Source organism: Arvicanthis niloticus, chromosome 18 (assembly GCF_011762505.2).
Source record: "Arvicanthis niloticus isolate mArvNil1 chromosome 18, mArvNil1.pat.X, whole genome shotgun sequence".
Lineage (NCBI taxonomy): Eukaryota > Metazoa > Chordata > Mammalia > Rodentia > Muridae > Arvicanthis > Arvicanthis niloticus.
The window spans coordinates 46,163,738-46,190,363 of record NC_047675.1 but is presented as its reverse complement, the minus strand read 5'-3'; the positions used below and the strand labels follow the sequence as shown (position 1 = coordinate 46,190,363).

At 53.3% G+C, this 26,626-nt stretch overlaps 1 protein-coding gene across 3 annotated transcripts in view; it reads right to left on the bottom strand.

Moving 5' to 3' along the window:
* Window positions 1-26,626, bottom strand: part of Gse1 (Gse1 coiled-coil protein) — a 361,982-nt gene that overhangs the window by 182,422 nt on the left and 152,934 nt on the right. The window lies entirely within an intron of this gene.

Genomic DNA, 26,626 nt, shown 5'->3' with positions numbered 1-26,626 from the left:
TCACATGACACCTAGGGGCCAATGTGAGGACTCTGGCTTTGTCCCCAGAGATGAGGGTACTGTCTAAACAGAGTGCTGCCCAAGAGTTCTGTGAGAAGAACCATCCTAGACTCTGCCCTCCGACTCCTAGAGGATGTTTCTGGGTGACCGTGTGGATCCTGTCCTGGATCCTTCCAAGGTGCTCCTTGCTCTCCAGGTATAAGACAGCTGACTTTACGAGACGTAACGCCACACAGAGAATTTGACCTTGCACATCTGGCCCAGTGGAGGTGTGCCTTGGGCCGTTGTGAGCTGAGGAAGGGCAGGAGCCTACTTGGGCCCCTCTGGTATCTGCTGATTAGATACCCACGTGACTCACGTGGCTTGCAGGTGTGGACTCCAGAGCTGGGGAGTGTCCTGAACACATGGGTCACACTGTGTATGTCTGCCACGTGTCGCTGGATGGAGGGGCTCTTTAAAGACAAGTCCTTACATTTATTTACTCTGTGTGTGTGCGTGTGTGTGTGTGTTACACACACACACGCACACACACACACACATGCCATGTAGCCCTCACGTGGGTCAGAAGGCAATGTTTTAGGAATCTATTCTTTCTATCTTGCCAGGAGATCAAACTCAGGCTATGGGGCTGGGTGGCAAGTGTCTTTACCTACTGGGTCTTCTCACTGACACTGGGATCCGCTACCCACCCTCCACTCACACTAGCTGAAGAGGGTGCAGCCTCAGTACACACCCAGAAGACAAGGACGGCTTCCCCGTGGCTGTTACTGCCCAGGTTCACAGGTCTTATCTTAGGGGCCAGAAGTCTTTGCTCCTGATCACGAACCTTCTTCAGATGGCACCACCCTGGGGGGTAACCATGGTTACCGGATGGTTCCTGGGTTACCACAGCTGGAGTAGGAGTGAATTCAAACGGAGCACCCAGAAGTAGCAGCTTACCCATCAGGCAGGTACCTGATCAGAGACTGTTCTGTGGGCCTTACAGCCTGCTTGTCACCCAGCAGTTGGGGATGAAACTCAGTGGGTAGAGGACTTGCCTAGCATCCTATGAACCAGGCATAGCACACAGCGGCGCACCTGTGGTCCCAGCATTAAGCAGGGGGGAAGGGGCAAAAGCTCAAGGTTTCCCTTAACTATGAGTTCAAGGCTACCTTAGACTCTGTCTCAAAAAGAAAAATAACCCCACAGGGACCCAAGTCCCCCTTACTGCTGAGGTTGGGGAGTCAGGTCCAGCAACTCCAGCTGCTAGCACCAAGCATAAGGTTCCCAGGGGAGGATCCTGGGTACCCCACAAGGGAGGACAGGGCATGTGCCACTGTTAACACCCAGTTCATAGGTGAGTGTGATGCCTGAAGCCACTATCCAGAGGTCCAGAGCTACTGAGCAGTGGAGCCAAGCCTGGAATCTGTGTGGCCTGGCTACAAAACCTGGACCACACAACAGATGCCTGACCCCCAAGGCTCCAGCCAGCATCCTCCTTTGATGACATCACCAACTCAGGCTGTGCCAAGGGCAAAGCCAGGCTGAACCAGGGCTGAACTTTTCCTGGAGGCCACCTGCTCGATCTTGCAGACACCCAGATCTCAACCCTACCGACCTGCTGGGACTCACGGCCCCACTTTCCTTCTTTCCATGTGTCCATCCTCCCATCCATGCAGGGCCAATGGGATGGCTCAGCAGATAACAGTACTCGCTACCATCCACCCACCCATCCATTCATCCATCCATTTAGCAATTCGTTTGTTCCTTCCTCAGTTTTCCCAACCAACCATCTACCTGTCTGCCCTTTAACCATCCACCTACCTAACCTTCACCCATCCACCCATTATCTATCCATCTACCCAGTTCCCCACTGTCCATCATCATCTAACACCTGTCCGTCATCCACTCCTCCCTCCCTCCCTCTACTCATCCTCTATTCAATATTTTTCCTTTCTTTCTTTCTTTCTCTCTCTCTCTTTCTTTCTTTCTTTCTTTTTTTTTTTTTCGAGACAGAGTTTCTCTGTGTAGCCCAGGCTGTCCTGGAACTCACTCTGTAGACCAGGCTGGCCTAGAACTCAGAAATCCGCCTGCCTCTGCCTCCCAAGTGCTGGATTAAAGGCGTGCGCCACCACTGCTCAGCTATTTCACCTTTCTATTCCTTTATTTCTCCTAGCATCCATCTGTCTAGCCATCATTCCGTCTATCCATTCATCTATTCTTCCATCCATCTATCTATCCATCTATCACCCATCCATCCATCATCCATCCATCATCTATCCATCATCCATCCATCCATCCATCCATCCATCCATCCATCCATCATCCATCCATCCACCCATCCATTATCCACCATCCATCCACTCATTCTTGGAAAGAGCAGTTGTTAGAGTGGGTTATGAATTGTGTCTACCTAAAGAATGAATTCTGGTCATGACAAGCTGATCAACCAGATCACCTCACCCCTCCATGCCTCAGTTTTCCCTTCTGAGGAAGAGAACAGCTATGTGCTTTAGAAGGCCTCGGCCCAGCTCACTTGGGTCCCTTTACTTCCTATGGGTTCCCAACCAGCCGCTGTCTTCTCTTCTTTGCAATGGGAACCAAATGTCTCTTTCCTGACATAAGAGGGCAGAGGCAGAGGCTGTTCCACACAGCTCAGCACTCAGGCCTTGTGTGGCTCTGTTGAGGGTGACTGGCTCTCCAGGTTTGGCATGGAGATGGTGGGATAGCGGTGTATGCATGACGCCGTTTTTACTATCTCAGCTCTGCAGCTGGCTTCCAGGGCACACTCATAAGAAGGACCCAGCGTCCTTCACTCCAGGAGGTCATGAAGTGTCCCTGATGACTGTCCCCTCAAGGTCACCCTTGCAGACCCATCCCAGAAGAACCCTCTTCCAAAGCTGGACCTGAATTTGTGGGTCTTATTTCTTCCCCAGCCTACAGGTAAAGCTGTCTCCTGCAGGTACTTTCTCCACACTTCTGTACGTTTCCTGTTACCTGTGACACCCCCCCACACACACACACACGGCTGTCTGACAGTGCCCTGTAATAAATCCACTCTGTGGAGCCTCAGCATGGGTTCTTGTCCCCTGATTAAGGGGGAAGGGCTGGCAGCTGTTTTACAGCTGTGACCGTGAAGGAGGAGGCAGGGACACAGGATGAGACAGGGATGAAGCCCCACCCAGGGCGCCACAGGAGAGTTGAACGCTAGCACGCCCTCCCTGGGCATCCCTCTGTCTGCCTGGCTCCAGCTGCCTGGCAGGTGAGAGGAGGTCCGCCTGCCACCCGAAGGGGCCTTGACACATGTTTAAATAAATATTCTGCAGCGACGATGTTCCATATGTATGACTTCGTGGGGATGATTTTGCGGCTGATGGCTGCGAGCGACAGCTGCGCGGGTCGTGCTGGCATCACAGGCGCGTGGTGGGGCGGCGAGGGGGGCACCGCGGCATCTGGCGACTCCGGGGAGGGGGGGCAGGGCGCCGTGCGCCTGTCAGGGCTCGGCATGGGCACATCAGCGATTCCGGGGGGGGATGGCTGGAGCAGGTGTTTTCAAGCAGCCTGTTCGTAATAATTACTTTTAGATTGTTTTAAAGTGTTTGAGCAAGATCCTGGCGGGCTGGCAGGGAGGAAGGGGGCGGGGCTGGAAGGTCCAGCGGGTGAATCCCACCCACCTGCAGGCTTACACGTGGCCTATGCCGCATGCTCCGTGGGCCCATGTCCACACATCCACACATCCACACCCAGCCATCCTGAAGCCCGGCCTGGTGAGTTGCTTTCATGGGAGAGGTCAGGACCAACTTGTTAAATCTCTTGTGAATTACAACTCCCGTTCCAGGAATCGTAACCTACCGCTTTTTTAGGCATGTCAGGGGCACAGCCTCTGTCTACTGTGTCACCTGGGCCTGAGGGCCAGATGCTCTCCTGCCTCCCTAAGTGGATAGACGGACAGAGGACAGATGTGGACAGCTGTCCCTGGGGATGGGTGCTATAGTCCTTTAGTATGGGATTCCATTTTGTGCCAACAGTGTCTCTGAGAAACTCTTGCCATTTGTACTGAGTGGACAGGGTGGGTCCCGCCTTACCTGTGTCACAGACACCAGACTGGACTGCACCCTGAGACTAAGCCCAACATGAGCCACAGGGCCTAGGGCTGACTTCCGGGACATACCCAGGCTCTACTACAAAATGTGCCCTAAAGATGGGCCAAGGGACTTCATCTAGGGGACGAGGTACAAGGAAGGTCCCTTGGGCTGAGAGATCTAGCTCCAAGACACAAGAAGAGCCATGGGTGGGTGATGGGCTGATGTGTCCACAGACAGACAGACACACACTTTTTTGCTTGGCAAATGTCTGTTCACCTGGGCACTAGCCTGGTTGGCTTTATAGTCCTGTCCATGGTCCCCAGCTCATCTCTGATGGTGCATTACAGGCTGCCATAGGGCTCCCTTCCTCCCTGCTCCCACCCCTGGCACTCATGGATCTGGCCATACTGATTCACTGGGTACTAGCCCCAGCACACCCCAAGTGGCTGCAAACAAAAGAGGACACACTTTGGCTGGGGGTGACTGAACACTCTTCAGAGATCAGTGCTAAGGAGTGACAGGCCACACAGAAGATGGGGCCATGGATGTGGCCCAGGGTCTGCCTTAGGAGACCTAGGGGACTGTTTTTCCCATTCAGTAGGTGTCTGTGCAGATTTAGAAAGGGCTCAACGTGCTGGAGAGATGGCTCAGCGGTTAAGAGCACTGACTGCTCTTCCAGAGGTTCTGAGTTCAATTCCCAGCAACCACACGGTGGCTCACAGCCATCTGTAATAGAATCTGATGCCCTCTTCTGGTGTGCCTGAAGACAGCTACAGTGTACTCACATAAATATAATGAATAAATCTTAAAAAAAAAAAAAGAAGGGCTCAACACCATTGCCCCTTCCCTACCTAAATGTGTCCCACACCCACCCTTGGCCATTTCCAGCCTACATGGTGAGCGGAGGTGCCCAAGTCTCAGTGACAGGCTGGGTCAGGACTCTTGTTCCAGGGGTACTGCTTGTACACTGTTCCCCCAGCAGGATCTGAAAGGTGGCACCTGAGGTCAGCCCCACCTGAATGCCCCTCAGCATGGCTCTATAGCCTGAGGTCTGGTACCCCGTGGAGTTTATAGCTTGCCAGATACAGTCAATAGCAGCAGTTCTAGACAAAGCACTCGGGCATGTGAGTGAGCGGGTACCTGGCCCTCCCCTGCTGGAGACCTGTATACCTGCCTTGTTAATCAGCTGTGTGCAGTGGTATCCTGGCTGTTAGGGGACCCTGTGAGGCTCCAGGCTCAAAGTCCTGAGTCCTCTCCTCACTCTTTGACCCCAGCTCCCAAAGCACTCCGAATGCAGGGGCTTCAGGGCCCGTTGTGTCTGCAGTGACCTCACCTGGGATGCCCTCCCTGGAGCTTCCTACCTCTTCAGGCCATTTGGTCACCTCCTCCTGTACAGAGTCCCCAGCACAGTGCCAAGTCAGGAGTGGCTGTATGAAACCCTAAACTATTGAACCCCCAGCCAGTAACACCCCCCCTTGACTGCCCCCAGGCAGCTCTTGTCACTAGGCCTCCCGGGGAGGTGTGCCATCCCTCATTTACTGGGTGAGGGGGGCACCCCCAGCTCCCTCCCCACGGAGTCTTTTACTGTCAGTCTTGCTGAGCCGCCTCAGCAGAGAGGATCGTCCTGACAGCCTCTCGGCAGGGCTCATCTTTTATTCATGCCGATAATGTCAACCATGTGTGTGCATGCTGCAGTCACTTAACCCATTAGAGGAACTACCTTGGCGGCATGCCACAGGGAAAGCAGGGAGTGGGTACAACCTGGGCAGGTATCCCCAGAGGGCAGCTGGATGCAGGTCTACCTGGGCAGTGCCGGGAGAGGAAATGTCCCACTTTTACTAGGTGGCCATAGAGGTACTGTCAGATGTCCAGGGAGGAGGTCCCAGGACATGGCAATGACCTCTGGGAGTATCCAGGGACGAGATGCAAAAGCAGGTACGCTTTCCCTGAGGGTTCATGGTGACTGCCTCTTTCAGGATGAAGGCCATTCCTAAGGGAACTAGCAATCTGGAGACACAGCTGGCCTGCCACCTCTACCCAGGGGCAGCCAGCAAGATAAAAATGATCCATGGTGACAACCCTGCTGACGTGCGTGCATCTACTCCAGGAGGAGTCCACTCACAAGGCAGGGAAAGCAGCAGTCGCCGGGGACCCCACCTTCCCCTCCCTGCCAGGTCAAAGCAGCCTTCTAAGTGTTTGCTGGCTGAATCGGTGGTATACGGAGCTGAGAGCCCTTGTTTGAGATGGGGCCATGCACTTTTCTGTGCCCTGGCTTGTTGAATGATGGGGTACAGAGGGTGGTTCTCATGCAGGTGTCTAGACATTTGATCTTTCCACTGCCCCAGCAACAATGGTAAGCAGTTATTATTCTCACCTACAGAGGAGGAAACTGAAGCCACAAGGCTTAGAGGCAGGGCTGTGGCCTCACACACAGTAGGGGGACAGTGGCACCATAACGCCCCCTGGTGGAAGCCATCAGCACTGTGGCTACCAGTAATGTGGCTCCCCTATCTTGGGAACTGGGTGGGACCTGGGATCTTCTAACCCTCTCATTTCTAATGTGTCTGCTGTTTCTCAGTTCCTTGTCCTTGGTTTCTGCCCAGCACTGTGAGGTGACCACGGGAGAGGTTTGTCCTCAGCTCACATCCTGAACTGACCGATGTAGTTCTGTGGGGTGAAACATGCCAAGCACTTGAACTGAGGAGACAGAGTAGCTGGTAACGCTCTTGCACTGCAAGCGTGGGGTCCTGAGTTTGAATCTCAGCACTCACATGAAAAATTAGAGGATGGTTCCGTGGGGGGAGGCAGAGAGAGGTAGGTCCCTGGGGCTTGCTGACCAGCCAGCCTTGCCTACTTGGAGAGCCTCGGGCCACTGCCAGGACCTGTTTTTTTAAAAACAAAAAACTAATGTGTTGGGCTGCAGAGATGTCTCAGCAGTTAAAGAACACTGGCTGCTCTTCCGAGGACCAAAGTTTGGTTGCCAGCACCCACGTGGCTGCTCACAGCCACCTGTAACTCTAGTCTCAGGGGCTCTGGCGCCCTCTTCTGGCTTCTCTGGCTACACAGACAGACATACAGAAACCCATTCACTCAAGATCAAAACTTGGTAAGCTTAAACAGAACAAATTTAGAAAAAACAAATTAAAAGCCAAAGACCATGGTGTTGGGGCCAGGGTCAGGATGGTAGAAGGATAAGAGACGGTAGAGGGATGAACATAACCAAATCTATAAATGGAATTCACTCTGTAGCCTAGGATGGCCTCGAGCTAACTCTCCTGTCCTATGTATGTATGTACAAATATATACATGTATGTAAGTATATATATGTATGTTTGTATGTAGTATGTATCGTGTGTATGCATGTATGTACATATGTGTGTATGTATGAAGATATAAAATAATAGAATAAAAAAACCCAACAAAGTAGACAGTACCTAAGGAATGATACCCAACATTGTCCTCTGGCCTCCACAGGTGCGCGCACACACACACACACACACACACATGCACATACACATACATACACACACACACATAAACATACACACAAACACACACATATACACATGTCCATGCACACACAGGAACAGAGGAACAAAGGCACACATACACAGATACACACGTGCACACAGAGACACACAGACACACACAGAGACAAACACAGAAACACAAATGCAGACAAACACACATGTGCACACACAGAAACAGAGGAAACAGACACACACACACAAACATAGACACAGACACGCATACATAGAGAGACACACAGAAACACAAACATATATGCACATGTATAGGAACAGAGGAAACAGACACACACACACACACACACACACACACACACACACTTCATCCTTCTGCTCTGCCTGCTCTGGACAGTATACACCCACAGCAGAACAAGCAGCTCCATGAGCCCTGCAGGGTCCTGTCAGGGATTCCTACCAGTTTTGGATATGAGCCCTGGACTCAACAGGGTTTTTGGTTTTTTTTTGAGACAGGGTTTCATGTAGCCCAGGATGGCCCTCTATTCACTGGTCCTCCAGCCTCTACTTCCCAAGTGCTAGGATCACAGGCCTGTATCCCCACATCTAGTTTATGTGGCACTGGGGGTGGAACCCAGGGCCATGTGCATTCTAGGCAAGGTCCTGTCAACTGAGCCTCAGGCCATTGGTTCATGGGTTTTTTTGTTTGTTTGTTTAGCTTTTTTTTTTTTTTTTTTTTTTTTTTTTTTTTTTTTTAGACAGAGCATCTACAGTGTATGTAGCTCCCGTTGGCCTGGAATTTACTCTGCAGCCTAGGATGGCCTCCAGCTAGCAAGCCTCCTGCCTTACTTGTGAGTGTTAGGGTTGCAAACATGTACCATCACACACAGCCCTGTGGGTATCTTTCAAGATCCTGAGTGATTATAACCAGGCTTGGGCAGAGCGGGCCCCGATTAGGCAGGGAGGGGCTGGTGTATTTCCCACTCTGGCCCCACCCTCCATTTGCCCCACACACACTGATGGCCCTGTAGAGATCAAGGCAGTGGTATCATCCCAGAATGCCGCAGTTGCAAGGCGTCTCCCAGTCCCCAGCCTTGCACCATCTGTGCAGCCAGGACAGCATTCAGCTCCAGACTTGAGTGTCCAGAGCCAACTGGATCCCACCAGGGATCAGGCAAGCAGCACTTGGGGGCCAGCCTTGCCTGCCAAATCCATTCCCGCTCAAAGCTCTCTCCTGGCAGGCAGACCTCCCGTAGACCCGCCAGAACTTGGAAAGCTCTGCCGTCCTCCCTCGCCAATCTCTCCTCTGGTGCCGCCAGCCCGCTTTGAGGAGCCAGCAGCTTTGCTCAGCCGTCAACAGGCTTCTAGACTGTCCCCTGTCCTACAGGCAGCAAGGGATGCTGGGACAAAGCCTGCAAAGGATGGTGACTGTCTGTCCTCAGGCCAATGACTATATCCTTTTGGTGCTTCTTCCTTGATATCTAGGATGACAAGAGAGGCCAGAGCCTGTGAGCACTGTTTCTACACAGACAGGAGGGCTTCCTGGAAGAGGCGGGGCTTCTGCATGGCTTGGTCAGGATGGGTGGCCAGGAGGGAGACTGAGGTGGACCAAGAGAGTGAGTTAGGCTGGGCCATGTGATGTCGGCTGTGGAGAGGTGACCCTGGCCCTGAACTCGATCCTCCTACCTCAGCCTCCCATGTGCTGAGGTCGCTGGTGTGAGCACTTGCCTGCTGCATTTCTGCGTGGAGAGCAAGAAAGGTCACACTTGATGTATTCCTTTTGTCTCCAGTCTGTTTTCTAAGGCACATGGCCTGTTAGGATGGAGGTGCACAGGCATAGGCGAGACCTACACAGATGTGCGTGTTCTGGTGACACCCCGGCTAGCTCTGGCCTTCCTCAGCCTCCCTCACACCCACACTAAAAGCTCCTGGGTTCCATTCCAGTAATTTTGGCTCTATAGGTCACCCTTCATCAGGAGATCAATTCTCCAGGGAGTCCCTGGACTTTGCAAGGCCTGCTAGCTTTTAAATGCGCAGGGGCCAGCTGACCCCTGAATCGAAAGGACATCTACTGGGCCTCTGACCTATTTATTGTTCAGTAGTGCCAGGCTGCTGCAGTCCGACAACCTCTGTTCTGGCTCTGAGAATATCAAGAATGCACAGCCATTGGACCAACAACTCCAGGAACGTTAGAGACAGTCTGTTTGCTGAGATGACCTCACCTTGAGCCCTGTGAGGGACCTGTGGAGACTGAGGCGAAGGCTGAATCCCGTAGCTGCCCTGCGTACACGTGTGCCACCCTTACAGGGTCGCAGGAAGCTAAGCTAGAGCTGACAGGACTCAGAAGTCCCTGTCAGGGAGAACATTTGGTATTTGGCAATATCTAGAAATGGGGGGTGGTATTTAATCCGTCTGTAGTGCATAAAGATGGGGTTCTGCCTGACCCTCTACAGGGCACAGGCTAACTCCCCACCAGAGAGTATGTCCTGACACAGGGGCCATTGTGTTGGGCTCCTACAAGTTTCTTGGTTTCCAAGTCATCACAGGGATCTTCCTGTGAGAGCTGGGATCTTCCACAGAGGCGCAAGCCATGGGCTCTGGTATTGCTGCTTGTTTTATCACTGGAGGGTAGGGAAGAGTCTTGATGGGCACCCACCCGCCACAGGGTGTGTCTAGCACTACCCTCAACCAGCACCCTGCAGGGACAAAGTGTGACCATGTTTACTGTAGCCAATGGTCTGGCAGGTGTTCCCACACTCGCTATGTGCCCAGAGCAGGCCAAGACTGAGACCTCGCTTCCGTGTCACAGACACACGCTCTCATCCGAGGCTCCTGATGAGCAGGACCACAGCCTGGAGCGGCACTGTGTGCAACCTTGAGAAATTAGGCGGGCCTCCCCACCGCCCACCCCAGGGTCTCCCCCTCCAGCTCCCCGGGAGCCCCAGTTCCGTGAGAGGCTCATATTTAATAACGCAATTTATATTCCGCTCTCAACATAAACTATTGTAAAGGCGCTCTAATGTAAAAATACATCTGGCTTGTCAATAGTTTATCTTCTGGATCCGCATCTAAATCCCTGGGCCTTTTTGACTTATGGCTGCACCAGTGTCTAATGAATAAAAAGGCGCAAATTATAGGCCCGGCTGTAATGCTCATCATAAAATTAGACGATAGTTGCAGAAGCCGCATTCTCCTGCCCACAGCGCGCGAGGGCTGGCCATAAATAAAGTGTATTTAATGTATCCCAGGGCCGCGCAAACCTAGGAAACGGCGTGTTATTGCCCGGCCTTCCGCGGGTCCACCACGAGTTCAATGAAGTGATAACGGATCCATCATGGGGATTTATACGAACTGTCTCCTTGCAAAGCCGCGGCCTCAACACTGTAAATAGCCCACAATCCTTCCAGCAGGCCCGCCTGCCAATAAAACTGTCACGGCCGGGCTGGCAGCAAGCACCTTCAGGACAGGGGGGACAAGCTGTTAAGGTCTGGAGGCCAGCAGGGGCTGCGCTGGCCCCCGCCCCTCTGCTGTGCAGGGAACAGGTCTTCTTCCCAACAGGGTATATCCGGGTTACAGGATCCTGGGAGACGGGTGCCGAGCATGTCGCTGTCTGCCTATGCTGAGGGATTGTCCCAGGGATCCAGGAGGACCCTGGTTTGCTGGTTTGCCCAGACTGGGATGACAAGGGAGATGAGGTGACAACACCCTCAGTACCTGGACCTTAATGAATGGTACTGTAGTCTTGTTAGTTCATTATGTCTGTCATACCAGACACTTGGCAGGTCCTGGACACACAGGAGAAAACTCTTTCCTTAGAGGGGCTTAATAACTTAGACTCTAGAACAAGAAGCTCAAAAATGTTAGCCGGCACCCACCCGCCATCGCAACACACAAAGCCGAGGCAGGAGGAATGAGATTGAGGCTAGCCTGTGCTACATTGCTGGAGCAGGTCTCAACACACACAGAGTCACACCAATTTCCCTGTCTAATTTGCAGCAACTTCTCCCTACGCCGAACGAAGCCTTGGACATCTGCCTGCACACCTGTTTCACAAATCAGATGCTGAGTCCAGGAAAAGCTAGTGATGTCATTCCACAGGGTAGGGAACATTCTGGAACGTCCTTCTACAGAATGAGTGAATAAGGAGGCCCCAGGCGGGGTCAGGTGTCAAGCCCAGGCACAAGAGCCTGATATATAAATGTGGACTTCGTGGCCCTATGTGGCAAACCATGCAAACCAAAGAGAGGCTTTGTCACCGCCACTGCCTGCTGGCTGATGTTGTTCCTGGGACAGAGAAGTGGTTCTTGTCATCTGGCCTGAGTCCCATGGGTGTCCCCTCCCCACCCTGTGTACACATAGAACAGGGAGCTGAGGAGTGGGGGACTCAGAGCATGTGACACTCACCCATGGCCTTTGGGGACCTGGTTACAGCAGCCAGGGTTTGTTCTATGTGTCCCACCCCTTCCCAGGCTGCCATAAACCTGTGCAGGTCTGCGTGCGCTCAGGTGACTGGCTCACGTGAGTGGGAGAAGGCTAGGTGACCACTGGGACCTGTGAGGTGCCAACAGCCCTTGCTGTTCTCAGATACAAGTGACTGTAGTGAGAAAGATGGTGCTGGAAACCCCGCAGAGAGCGTGAGCAGCCATTCACGGCTATGACAGCTGAGGAGGGTGGTGACGCCAGTCTACCTGGACTTGGGAGCATCTTAATGTATCTGCATACCCAAGCCCCCACCTTTCCAAGCTGCCCACAAACCCTTCACTTCTGCATGTCAATCACCTCGAGTGTGGGCACTGTCCCCTGGGAAAGTCCCTGTTCTACTTCAGCCTATACTAGGACACTGCTCAGGGCATCCATTGTCCTTCTATGGGATTTGTCATGGGAGCCTGCAGAACACATAGGCTTCCAGATGGGAAAGGTACCATGAGCCCTTCTGTAGCCAAGAGCACGCAACACAGGTGCTAGGTGAACCTAGCATAGAAATTTCCAGAACCCAGGTCTCCCCTGCATAGAACCCTAAATTTATTTATTTATTTATGGTTTTTTGTTTGTTTTCTTTTGTTCTTGTTTCTTTTTAAAGATTTATTTATTTTATGTACATGAGTACACTGTAGCTGTCTTCAGACACACCATAAGAGGGCATCAGATCCCATTACAGATGGTTGTGAGCCACCATATCGTTGCTGGGAATTGAACTCAGGACCTCTGGAAGAGCAGTCAGTGCTCTTAACCACTGAGCCATCTCCAGCCTTTGTTTTTGTTTTCCAAGACAGGGTTTCTCTGTGTAGCCCTGGCCATCCCGGAACTTGCTCTGTAGACCAGGCTGACCTCCAACTCAGAGATCCGCCTGCCTCTGCCTTCCAAATGCTAGGATTAAAGGCCTGTGCCACTGTGCCTGGCTCAGAACCCTGAATTCTTAACCAGAGGTCAAAGGTTTAGCTTGAAACCTACACCTGGATGGTCATGGACACATGGTCACTGAGGATACAGAAGCCTGGACAATGGCCTCATTCCAGTCCCCAGAGCCTGCGGATGTGGCAAAGGGGTGTGTGAGTTCACATGGTGATCAACAGTTAGTATTGGGGTGGCCACCTCCATCAGCAGGAAGCAGAGCCGCATGTCATTAGCATAAGAGGGGAGCCCATGTGAGGATCCTACCTTAAGGGCTGGAGCCACACGAACACAAGCCCAGGATGCCAGCAGCCTGCAGGGCTCCTGCACAGCACAGGTATGGCTCCACTTTGTGCCTCGATGAGCCAGGACCGAGGTACGGCACAGGCTTTTTGAAAACTAGGATGAACCCGCACGCACGTGGTGACTAGAGCAGCTGGTTCGTGAACCCCCTCCTGTGGAATCTGGGGGCACCCTGATCTTGTCGGTGCTGAGACACTGGGTCATTCACTTCTAACACCCCCGGTTCTGAGGACTCCGGGCAGGCTTTCCTATAGAAACACCTCTGATTTAACCCTTCACAATGGTCTATCCTTGCTACCCCCAGTGTCCAGGGCAGCGGTCCACTATGACCCCCACATCAATGTGTGCATGCCCTTGAGTCATCTGTTCTTGAGGGTGGACTAATCTCAGTGGACAGAGGCAGTGGACACGGAGGACTGAGGCCTCCAGGGTCAGGTAACATGAATTGTGGCTTTGTCTTTTGGGCTGACTCTCTTCATGTCCTGCTTAGTCATGGTGCCATGAGGTGACTAGGTCTGAAGAAGCTGAGGCAGGAGAATTCCAAGTTCACAGACAGCCTGGGCTACAGAGTAAGGCTAATAAGGCCAACAGGGGCAGCTTAGACCCTATCTCACAATGGTAAAAGGGAGCTGGAAAGAAAGCTCAGTGGTTAGCGTGCTTGTTGCTCTTAAGAGAGGACCGGGTTCCCTTCCTAGCACCCACATGGTGGCTCATTATCACCTTTTAACTTTAGTCCCAAAGGACCTGACGTCCTTTTTAGGCCTTAGACAATAAGTGTGCATATGGCTCGTTACATATATATGCAGGTAAACATCACACACATAAAGTAAAAGTAAATCTTTAAAAACAGTATTCAAGTAAAAGGATGTCCCAGGAGTAGCTCAATAGAAGAGCATTGGTCTAGTGCACACAAATACTATTTAAAAAAAAAAAAACAAAAAACTGCCACAGAAGGAGCTGCCCCGTGAGAGGTGACCATGTGGGGAAGCCACTCGAAAAGCAGGAAACTGACTACAGCCTCCAGCCAGTGTCCAGCAAAGAAGACAACTCCCAGGGACTGAGTTTTACCTCCAGCTAAGGTGCACGTTGGCAGAAGGACTCAGTCAAACCTTCCATGACTGACACGTCAGGTAGCATCTTGACTGTAGCCCCGAGGGGCTCTGAAAGGAAGCTGAACCCCATTCCACAGAGCCTCTTTCCTGGGTCAGAGACCACGGATGTTCCCCTCAGCAGCACACAGCGGGCGCGTGCCCCGTGGACTGACGCATCAGTTGTGCGGATCCAGCCTTCCTGGACTCCAGCTAAGCTGGTGTCATCTGGCAACCTGCCCGGTTTGCTGCCTCTATTCTGACTGGCCTCCGGCCTCTGCATATGGCCCACAACCAGGGCTTACACGAGCCTCCCTCTTAAACAGCCTCTTCCTTGTTCTCACCTCCCAAAAGAACATCCTTGGGTTGGGGGTGGGGGCCTCATGCTATTACAACTAGACACGCAAACGCAGACCCTGTTTTCTGGGGTGCATTCACCGGAGGCTAGACATTTGGGGATGGGAGTCTGATCTTGCTGTCTGCACACTGACAGCTGTAAACACGAAGGACAGAAAGCATGACCCCAGGGACAGGGTAGACCCAGACTATGAAGCAGTACCCCAAGAGGAGGCAGAGAGGGACCTGCTATTCATAGGAGATGGTTATACAAAGTTGGCACCGGGGGATCACAGTCCCCCAGGGCGCAGGACATGCACACCCCCCCCCCCCCCGCTTGTATGTAGGGTCATGTGTAGGCCACTGACCCGACTCAGCAGGCCAATGCTAATGTAACACTGCAATTTGACCAATCGTGCACCTCCATGCACTCCCTCCCCCCCCCCACCCGCCCAGGGCTGAGGGTATATAAGCAGCCCGTTCTGGGCATTCGAGGTCTCTCCCTGAAATCTAAAAGAGCACTTCTACAATAAAGGCTGTTGAGAAGGATCCAGTTTGTCGCGTCTTCCTTGCTGGTCGAGCGGGGCGTGACAGTCATGTGTATACAGTGGGTGCTCAATAAAGCCCTCATACACTTCTCAGCTCAGAACCCAATGCCCCGACGCCTATCTTCACATACTGGCTAGTGATCTTGCCCTGTGTAGCCACCAATGCTACCAACAGAAGGGCTTCCGCCATCAGCTTGGGTTGTATGGTCTCTTAGCCACTTGCCCACCTAGGGCCTGGTGCCTGACCTCTGGGAAGGTGTCAGTAGAGCTTTGTGGGTCAGAAAATGTAACCAAGTCCCTGAGTGTCCCGTGTGGCTGATGCAGCAGCAGCCTTGGCTCTCCTTGTAGCCTTCTGAGGCTTTCTGAGAACAAACACTAAATTCTCCTGGACCGCTCAGCTCCACTCCCATAAATAATAGAGAATCTTTTTATTTACTGACAGGTCGTAAAAGTATCGGGGAGAATGATGTGAGGTGAGGCGCTGCTGAATAATGAATGGGGGCTCCGCCCTCGGCGTCCCCTCCACCCCTGTGCCATCACCAGGGGCTGCTTCCTGTCATCTGGAAGGGCTGAGAGGGGTCTCTGTGTATGGACCTGGGGCTCACAGTCAGCCAGGTCTGATCTGGGTATTCAAACTGGACCTGGGGCCTCCTCTGATGGACAGATGTTTGCATGGCCCAAGGCCAAGTACCACTGAACCCCTTTCCAAACACACATAGATGTAGATACATGCACAGACATACAAAGAGACACACTGCTACATACAGACACATACACGGATATAGACACACACACACACACAAACAAACATGGACTTAATTACAGATTCCAAAGGACATGGAGAGAAAGACACAGATACACACACACATCACAGATACAAAGACACACAGATACCTTCCCTGGCCCCTGTCTCAGAGCAGGGTGGGAGGGCCGGGGACTTCAGGTCATAGCCCTGTTCTTCAGAACTGGTGTGAATATGGCAATCAAACAGTTAATGGTCTGAGGCTGGGCACTGCTATAGCAGGTCCTGAGAGAGGATCCTGGCAGCCCTGGCCCTGCTGGGGCTTGTCTGGTAATGTAGTGACTGCACAGGTGTCGACCATCAGGGAAACAACTGTGTTAAGTAGTAACAGCTGGGGCATGGGGGGCCTGTTCTACCTACCACAGCTATCCTGGGGTCATGTCTCTCTCCAGGGTCACAGAAGTCACACTCAAGAGTGGAGACCTCTGCTGCCCCCAGGGCCCAGGCAGTGCCCAGCATGTGGGTACCCAAAGACTGTGAGACAAGGGAATGAGACTAGGCATTGATGTCACCTCACTTCACAGATGACAAAATGGAGGCAGGACCATGTCAGACAGATGCTTGTGAGGTTTACAGAGGAGCCAGAGGGATGTCACAGGGATCCAGGGGACCTGGGGGTGTTGGATTTGAGGTGGGTGGGAGCTGGTGGGGTGGTGGCGCACATTCAGAAGTGACATACATGGATATAGACACACACACAGACATACCTGGATACAATTACAGATTCTGAAGGACATGGAGAGAGAGACACAGATACACACATCACAGATACAAAGACACACAGATACCTTCCCTGTCCCGTGTCTCTGAGCAGGGTGGGAGGGCCAGGGACTTCAGGTCATAGCTCTGGTTTACCCTAAAGGGCTCTAAAGGGCGCAAAACCCTAAAGGGCTCTAAAGTATCATGCACACACACACACACACACACACACACACACACACGCACACACACACGCACGCACGCACACACACGCACACACACGCACACACACACACACGCACGCACGCACGCACGCACGCACGCACGCACGCACACACACGCACAGTACACGCTCATATGTGCACATGGCAGACAGTACACACGCATGTTCATACATACACACAGGTAGGCAGCAAACATTAACCACGTGAGGTTGTAAGGCCTGCAGTTCCCACGGAAGTCTACCATTCCGAAGGCACAAGGCCCTGCCGAGCAGCTGGAAGGACCCCACGCTCCTGTACTCCTTGGGACAGACAGGCAACTGGCATTGGTATAAGCTTGGCCCAGGGAGAGGCACTATTAGAAGGTGTGGCCCTGTTGGAGTGGGTGTGGCCTTGTTGGAGTGGGTGTGGTCTTGTTGGAGTAGGTGTGTCACTGTGGGTGTGGGCTATAAGACCCTTATCCTAGCTGCCTGGAAGTCTTCCACTAGCCGACTTCAGATGAAGATGTAGAACTCTCAGCTCCTCCTGCACCATGCCTGCCTGGATGCTGCCATGCTCCCACCTTGATGATACTGGATTGAACCTCTGGACCTGTAAGCCAGCCCCAATTAAATGTTGTCCTTATAAGAGTTGTCTTGGTCATGGTGTCTGCTCACAGCAGTAAAACCCTAAAGAAGACAGGCATGAAACCCCAAAGGGCTCTAAAGTATCACACACACACACACACACACACAGAGTACATGTTCATATGTGCACATGGCAGACAGTACACACGCATGTTCATACATACACACAGGTAGGCAGCAAAGGCAACTGATTCAGCACACGCACAGACAAATGGACACACGTAGCAGCATTCACATGCATGTACATTACACTTACACCCATGCACACTCACGGCAGCTGGTATACTACACGCATATACCTCTCACATGAATATACGCACATATTACATGTTTCCCCACACAAACACCCCATGAAAGTTCACATGCACATAACCTCACAGTGCACATATAACCTCAGCATGCCCAGAGAAAGCTGGTTGTTTACCACAGACACCTAGAACGGGCCTTGAAGGTTTCTGCTCCCTTCAAGCATCTGGAGTAGGTCCCCCGCCCCCAGTTCCAGCCTGTATTGTGCATGTTTCATCATTACTGTAATGAAATGCCCATAGCTGGTTAATCTTATAAAGAAAAGAAGTCTCAGTAGTTTGTAGCAGACTGTCTGAAGAGGTGGCATAGCTGTGTGAGAGAGGGGACAAGCCTCTGGCCATTTTTCTTACAGTCACTGGGATCCTTTAGTCACAGGTCCTGCCTCAGCTGCTTAACAAATCCCAGTGTTTCCCACGAGCCCCAACTATGAACACCACTCACCTCAGATGGGAGAGTAGGCTTCAATGCCAATACAGAGCCCTTGGGGATACACTCAAACGACACCAAACCGGGTGCTCCCGTTTTATAGCTGGACAAACTGAGGTCCCAGACGGGCATCAATGTGCCTGGTCAGAGCAGATTGGCCTATAAACCCTGAGGATACACGGAAGTCTGACAATCCCTCCCCATTAACAGATCAGTTGATTTTGATTCCCAAAGGCACACGCCTTTAATCCCAGCACATGGGAGGCAGAGGCAGGCAGATCTCTGAGAGTTCGAGGCCAGCCTGGTCAGCAGAGAGAGTTCCAGGACAGCCAGGGCTACACAGAGAAACCCTGTCTTGGAAAAAGAAAAAATAAATAAATTTTAAGAAAAAGAAGAGGATGCTTCTAAGAGACGCTTAAGTGTCATCCCAGGAAACTGCCTCGATTCAAACTAGACATTGGGGCTGCCGAGAAGGCTCCAGTGAAGTGCACACATGAAGCAGTGTTTTATGTCAGAACCCACACAGAAGGCTGGGTACTCAGGACCGTGCCTGTAAACCCCAGCACTGGGAGACAGACCATCAGGAAGATGGTCAACAGTTCAGTTCTAAAACCGGGGCCCTGTCCCTGGAGAAGGAGGAGGGAGGAGGCCCAGGTGTGGAGTGGAGCCATGTGAAAGGGCCAGATGGCTACTGGCGGCAGGTGGTGCCTCCTGCCTTGTCAGGCGCTCTGGGCAGCTCAGGGCTGAGTCAGAAACCCCAGCTCCCTGCGTGGAAGGTGACTTTGGAACTTGTGACCTGGATATGACAGCCTCCGGAAGCAGGAAACGGGGGCGCTGCCTCTAGGATTAGTTATCTGACAAGCCCTGGGCTACTGGAGACCACGTGAACCAAGCAGGGATACACTAGTCCTAGCCTCTGGGACAGGCCGCCTGACCTACCGCTCCCCTCCTCAAGCCTCGGCCCTTTTCCTCCACCCGACTGGTAGCCCAGCTGCATCGGATCCTGCTGTGCCCCAGTAACTCGAAGGCCCTCTGCCCTTTCCTCTCTGGGCAACCACCTCTGCATTTCTCTGTGCGTGTCTCTGTCTCTGCTCCTCAGTCTCTGACCTTGCGAGTCTCTGTGGAGAGGGCACCCTGACTCCTGTACAAAAGGAGCTGAAATCTTCACAGCCAGAAGTTACGGCCTCCAGATGAGCCCTTCCTGATCCCAACCTTGCCCGTGGTAGACTCAAGTCCCCAACAACACCGTTCTGTTTGAACAGTCCCTGGATGCCCATCATGACTGTGGACGGGACCTGGCAATGACCTAGGTGTCCTGAATCCAACATAGCCCATTCCCAACTCTTGGGATGAGGAAGTTGCTGGGCCTGGAGTTTTCCCATGGTTCCAGCAGCTAGAAGACACCAGCAGCTGAGGAGAGTGTCACTTGTTTACCTCACCCAAGTGCTCAGGGTGGTGCCATGGAGCTAGGAGACAAGGGAGTACTGGCACCATAGTGGCAGGGAGAGAGAGGGTCAAGAGACCCAGCCAGAGGAGTTGGTTCACTCAGCTCACACTCAGCTCTCCAAATGAGGCTCCCCTCTCACTGGCTGGCTCCCCATTCCCTGCGGAGCTGCTCAGAGGAGCCTCCCAGAGCCGCTGAGTCTGCTTCTCACCTCCTCCTCACAGGGCACAGTGGGTTCCCAACACAGATGGACCACAAGCTGGGAGTGAGGACAGGCTGAGGCCAGAAACGGGCAGCCTGACTTGAGACTCAGCAAAGCTCCATTTGTATCTGACTGGAACATGCTAGAAGTAGGAGGCTGGGGTGGGGAGGGGGCATTTTGAAACCACAGGCATATAGCCAGGGGACAGGGCCGCCAAGTCTTCAGATCTGGTTGGGGGACCTAGCTGGCCAGGCCTTCCCAAGACATCCCTTCTTTCTCTGACTGCTGATCTATTCTGGGCGGGCTCTGGGCTCTGCTCCAGGCCAGGCTGGGAAAGGGGCCGAGGCTGGGGAGGAGGTGGCAGGGGGTGGTGTTGACAGGAGCTGTTCTGGGCAGGCCCCTGGAGAGCGTGGGCAGGGGAGGACAGGGCTGGCAGATGGAAGAACCTTTATTAAGAATGAGTCAAAGACCAGAAGGATTTTCTCAGGAGCCCTGGCGAGAAGGGAGCCCCGGAGCCCTGCCGCAAGGCTGGGCACGGTGCCCGGCCACCGAGCCAGAGAGGGGGAGCTGGGCGCCGGCCATGGGGCAGTGTCTCCAGCCAGGACACATGCCAGCCTGGGGCCATCCTGGCTAGGCCTCTAGACTCCTAGGCCCCTTTTCATTGCTGTTCCACCCTTGTATAACTGGAACCTGCTCTCCAGCCTCAGTCTGTCCACCTGTGCAATGGGAAGATCCTTTTCTGTGAGTGAGCCCAACCATGGGATGGGGTAGGGCAGAGACTCCAGCTTACCTTGACTGTCCCCTATGCCTTACAGCTCTGCAGCCTAGATTTTGTGGGCGTGAGCAACTCCTAACTGTCTACTTCCGTCTCACTCTGCCGTTTATAGCCAAGCCTACATCCTTAGCCTGCCTGCCCTGCTCTCTCCTGCTCGTGACCCAGGAGCCTAGCTCTGCCACGGAAAATATCAGGAACATCTCTGCTGGCCTAATTCCGGCTGAAGCCACCTCCTCCGGGGCCAGCTTGGCTGTCATAGAGGAGTGCTTGGTGCCCAAGGCTGGCCCTTTCAAAGCAGTGGCCACGAGATAGGTGTGTCCCGCTGTGGGACATGCTCTGGGGGGACACTGGGCATCCAGTCAGGGCAGGTAAATTCATACCAGGTGCCCGTGGCTTATAAAGAACAGGATGGAGGGGCTGGAGAGAGAGGGCTCGGCAGTTAAGAGCACTGGATGCTCTTCAGAGAAACAAGCAAAGCTTGGTTCTCAGCACCTACACGGTGATCTATTCCTGGGGATTGGTCACTCTCTGATACACGTATAAACATTCAGGCCAAACACTCATGTATCAATAAAATATCTAAGGTTTTTTTTTTCCTTCTTTTTCTCTAGCGGGGCCTAGAACTTTAAGGACAAGGGGAGAGTCTGGAGGGTAGCCATCACACCTCTGCCCCCTGGGACTGAGCAAAGCACTGGCTTTGATGTATTGCTCCTCTGGTCCTTTTTCTGTTCGCACAGTAGCGGTCATCCCCTAGCCTCCGCGATTATTTGTGAATTTTCCCTCTACACCCATCAAATTAGAGCAGCGGCCACCCGGCTGCACAGCCCCCGACAGGTATTAAACTTTAATGAGCACTAATGGCCCCGGCCTACTTCACCAGCACAGGGCCACTTACTAATGTTTAATTCTTCAGGCCCGACTCCACTCCCTCTTCTCTTGCTGCCCACCCCCCACCCCCTAACCACCCCCCCCCACCAGCTACTACCCCGCAGCTGGGCCTGCTCTCGAAGGTGTGTCTGCAAGCTGTCCAGCCTGCTCACAGTCCAGCAGCAACCACCCCGCTCCCATCCGTTGTTGTCCAGAGCGACCCCAGGCTCTCAGGTTGACCAGACATGGCCAGGCAGTCCCCAGAGGGGGCACACTCTGCTCTATGTGGACATAACCCCCATCAATCCAGAAGCTACCAAATACCATCCAAGCCCCTGCTGCCCCCCCCCCCGCCCCCGGCAGTCAGAGGGGCCGTGTGCTTGAAGCCAGAGCTAAGCACAGTGCCAGGGTCCCAGACTGAGCCCTCAGCAGGGAGTAGAGGGTAAGAGACAAGGAGGCTGGACTTGTTCGTTGCCCCGGAGCTCGCCACCGCCTTGTAGATAGGGACTCTCCTTCTGTTTGTGGGCAATAGCATAGAAGCGTGAAATGTTCTAGAAGGCTCTAGACTTTCATCAATCAGGAAGAGATGGCTCTTTGTGAAATGACGGCAACAGGAAACCCTCTTCAGCTGCCCCCCGTGGCACTTCTAGATGGGGATACGGGAGGGGCATTTGAAAAGTGCCTACTGTGTGCTAAGGTACTGTATGGATAGGCCTGCAATGCCATCAGATGTAACTGTAAGCAGGAGTCCAAGGGGGGCAGGCAGCCTGTCTCATAGATAGGTCCCCAGCCTCTCTTCTGTTCCTCCCAGTTAGGATGTAAGACACGGGGCACAGACTGTAGCAGCCACTATTCTGTGACCTCCCGGCAGCAGCGATAGGGGACAGAGACCACTCTGCTCCAAGTGGAGCAATCTAAGGGAGCCCTGGGCCGATAGCTCAGACTCCAGCTTCTTGAGTTGCTGTCCCCAGGAACCAATCAGGTTGTCCACCTGATTCCAGTTGCTTCCACAATAGCCTGGCTGGGGTATCTACCCAGAGCCTTCTTTCTCTCATCCACACAGCAGGTAAGTGTACTTCAGAGGACTGCCGCTAAAACACAGGACACCCTGTGAACTCCTACAATCTCAGATAACATTGATGGTGGGTGCTTTCTCTGGCTGCACAAAGCCTGGGTTCCAGCCTCAGCACCACGTAAGCCAGTGTGGCAGTGCACACCTGTGATCTTAGCACGCGGGGTGGAGGCAGCAGGAGGATCAGAAGTTCACTGCCACGCACAGCTTTGTAGTGAGTAGGAAGCTAGCCTGGGATACATGGGACCCTATTTCAAGTCATCAAATAAGTAACACCAGACAACAACATTTCAATATTAGAAGCGTGCGTGCGTGCGTGCGTGCGTGCATGGCGTGCATGCCAAAGTATGCATACAGAGATCAGCAGACAATTTTAGGGAGTCAGTTCTTGCTTTCTGCCTTGTAAAAGCAGGATCTCTCGGTTCTGGCCCCATGCAGTTCTCAGAGCTAGCTGGCCCTGGTTTCTGAGCGACTCTGTCTCTGCCCATCTTGCTTTAGGAACACAAGGATTGCAGGAGGGTCATCCAGCTTTTCACGTGGGTTCTGGGAGTGGGGGTGGAACCTGGGTCATCGGGCTTGTGTCACTTACTACCGCTTCAACCCACTGAGCCGTCTCCCCGGCTCCAGACAGTGATTCTTTGACAGAATGAAAACCAGTGTGGTGGTGCACACCTGTGATCTTGGGTGTAAATCTCTGGGCATAGTAGCATACACTTAGAATCCCAGGACTCTAGAGGCTGAGGCAGGAGAATTGCCCCAAATTCTAGGTCACCTGAACTACAGGGGGAGCTCAAGGCTAGTCAGGGCTACATAGTAAGACCCTTCATCAAAAATGTCATCTTCAGCAATAAAGATTTAACAGGGACAGTGCCGCCCCGTTAAATCCTGCAGGCAAATGGCTTTCTGAGGGCTGGAGAATCAGGCAGCCCATACCACAGCCATTCCAAGAATATCCTCACTGCTCAGAAGGAAAAGCCTTCCTACTGACCACAGCCCCCCAGCCTCCCAGGCCCCCAGCCCTCCAGCCCTCAGTCCCCCAGACATAGCCCCTCAGCACCAGACAACAAGTGCTTCACAATAGTAACAGTGGAGACCGCCCTGATGTGAAGTCTGTCCTGTCCTACTGTGGATCTAAGGTTGAAGTTCAAACTGGGGTCAGAGGTTTTGAGTCTGGAAGCCGCCACACAGGCTTGATCACCAAGCCAGCTTCTCTGTTCTTTTTGTGATTGTTTGAGATAGGGTCTTCTTGGCCTTCAACTCAGGGGATCCTCCTGCCTCAGCATCTTGAGCTTTGGGGCTTACAGGCCTTCTTTGTTTGCTTCTGTATCATCACAGAGATTCTGAGCCAGGTACAGAGTGTGTGTTTACTTGGAAGGTGCTGTCAGGAAATGAGAAGAAGGAGCTCCGGGGTCCCTGTGGAGGCCCAAGCAGGGTCAGGGTTCAGCTGCCCCCAACTTGCCCCTGCCCTGCATAGTTCTTTGGGATGGGGCTGTTCTGATTTGTCAGTTATCTGGAGCTGAGGCCACAGCCCACACAGGCGGGTGTGGCAGGGAACATACCCCAATTACAGGCAGCTTTAGTGTCAGGTGAGGGAGGTGCCGTGGGATGCCCTGTAAGCCAGTAGCTGCTACCTACCACTGAGACCTTAAGCAAGAGGGGAAGACTAGACAGGCCTGCCCCATTGTAGCTACGTCTGTGGTGACCTTGTTTTATAAGTAGAGTCTCTGCAGTAGTCCTCAGAATAAAGTCTCTCTGGAGTAGGTTAGCGTTCCCGCAGATGGGCCTTGCATGTGAACCTGGAGTCAGAGCCTGGAACGATGCAGCCACAAGCCAAGGAATGCTGGAGGCTAGCCACGTCAGGCATTTCTTCATAAATGGGACGAGATGCTAGACACAAGGCACTTAAGGGAGCAAGGGTTTGGCCGGGTTCATGTCTCACATGTCTCTGCTCATGAGCGACTCTGAAGTATCATGGTAGGAAGACCATGGGACATTATCACAGAAGGGCATGGGGGAGCATTCCTGCTTACCTCCTGGTCACCAGGAAGCAGAGAGCTGGGGGAAATGCTGAGGTGTCTTTATTGGAACCTTAGAGTACTCTCGCTCACACACCTGGGCTCCATGCCCTCACCGCACCACCTCCTAATGCTGACACTACCCCTAGTCCCGAGCCAGCAATCGGGGAACGAGGTTCTAATCCATGAGGCTTTGGGGGAGACGGTTTGTGTTTTAACCACAACCTCTGAGAGCCAGGGACTCAGCTTGGTGATAGAGGGCTTGCCTAATCACTAGAACTGCAACAAAACCTCAAAACCCGATACCAGAAGCTGAGGGAACCTCGCCAGCCCCATCAGAGGGAGCCTGGCCTCACCTAAGCCTAGAACACTGTGGAAAAACCCATTTCTGGTATTTTAGGCTTCCGTTGTGGCACTCAGTGACAATGGCTCCAGAAAATAAACCCAGCAAGTCACTGCTCCCCTTTGCTAGGCCTCAGTTTCCCCAAATGACAAAAAGTTCGGAGCACCAATTCCCTAGGGGTGGGCACGCTAGACACATGAGATAATCAAACCCATTCATTCTGAAGCCTGAACAGAGGGGCATGCGGCTGACAGTGACCGTCCTCCTTGAGGCCTGGCCATCTCCCATGACCCCAGTTGCCCCCACAGTGTGCTGGGCTGACAGCCCACCGGGGAGGCTGGCGCCTCTTTCTGTCAACTCCCGGCGTGCTAGGCAGATGCTGGAGTTAAGCAGACTGCTATCAATCCCGAGGGGGCCGGCCCTGCATCGGAGTCTGCTTCTGCCAGCCTCTTGGGACACCCAGGGAGACACTAGAAGGTAACATCGTTTTACCCCAATCCAATAACCTTTGCTTCTGGAGGTGAGTCTGCCATCAAAGGAGACAGAAGGGAGGGCAGGCATGATGCCCCCCACAGGGGACAGGACATCGGAGGAGACCCTGGCGTCAGCTTCATCCCACTGAAAACACCCCCACAATCCCAGGCAAGAGGCCAAGGCGGGGATGAAATACGAGCGCTTATAAAGCCAGACACCTTTATTGTTCTGAAATGTCTTCCAGCAAGTTACAGGCCCACAGCTTGACCCTGGCCTGTCACTGCCACAGGGGGCGGGCACCCAAGCTGGTTCTTGGAACCGGCCTCCAATGGGAAGTAGCTGACCTTACCAGAGCCATTTTGCCTGCCCAGCCAGGCACCGGGGTCCCCAGCAGGAAGCTGGTTCCACTCTGACCCAGAAAGTATTGAGGCTCCTCCGCCCACCTCTTTGCTGGTCATGTGCTTGGTCCCCTCCTACACAGGGCTGCCGGCAGGCAGTGTTTACCAAGCGCCTGCTTCCGTGCCTGCTGCTGCCCCCAAAACATGAGACTGTGCACATCTCAGGCCCCACCTGCCTCGGGTACTGGCTGGTCCCTGAGCCACTGCGGTTAGCTCTCTTCCCCTAGCACTAGTGGGGCTCAACAATGCCTCAGTTTCTCCTATGGTCAAAGACAGCAGAGAAAGTCTTTGTGCCTGAGTTCAGAATGCCTGACGTGTGGCTGTGTGTAAACAACCCGGCTCTCAAGCCTCTCCCGGTGACCCGGGACAGTTATAGCACATGAGGACTGGGGGTGGGGGTGGGGCGGGTAACGTGGGTAGAGGTCAGCCTGAAAGAGGCACACAGGAGGCTCTCGGGCTGGGAGTGTCACTCCCCAGGAAGCTCAAGTGGGGAAACAGGAGCCTTTGCCCAGGACAGTGAGTGACAGGTGGTGGGTGGAGGACGAGTCACCCGCAGATTGACACACCTGTATGCAAATGAGATGCAAATACACCCTCACTCAAAGCTTTGCAACCGGCTGTACCTAATGGCCAGGCTGGGCCCCAGAGCCTCTCTCCCCAGCATCCTGCTAGGGGGCCACATGTCTGCACAGGCTGACCAGTGAGGATCCACCCCTGATTGCCCCTCTACCTTCCGCCCAGCAC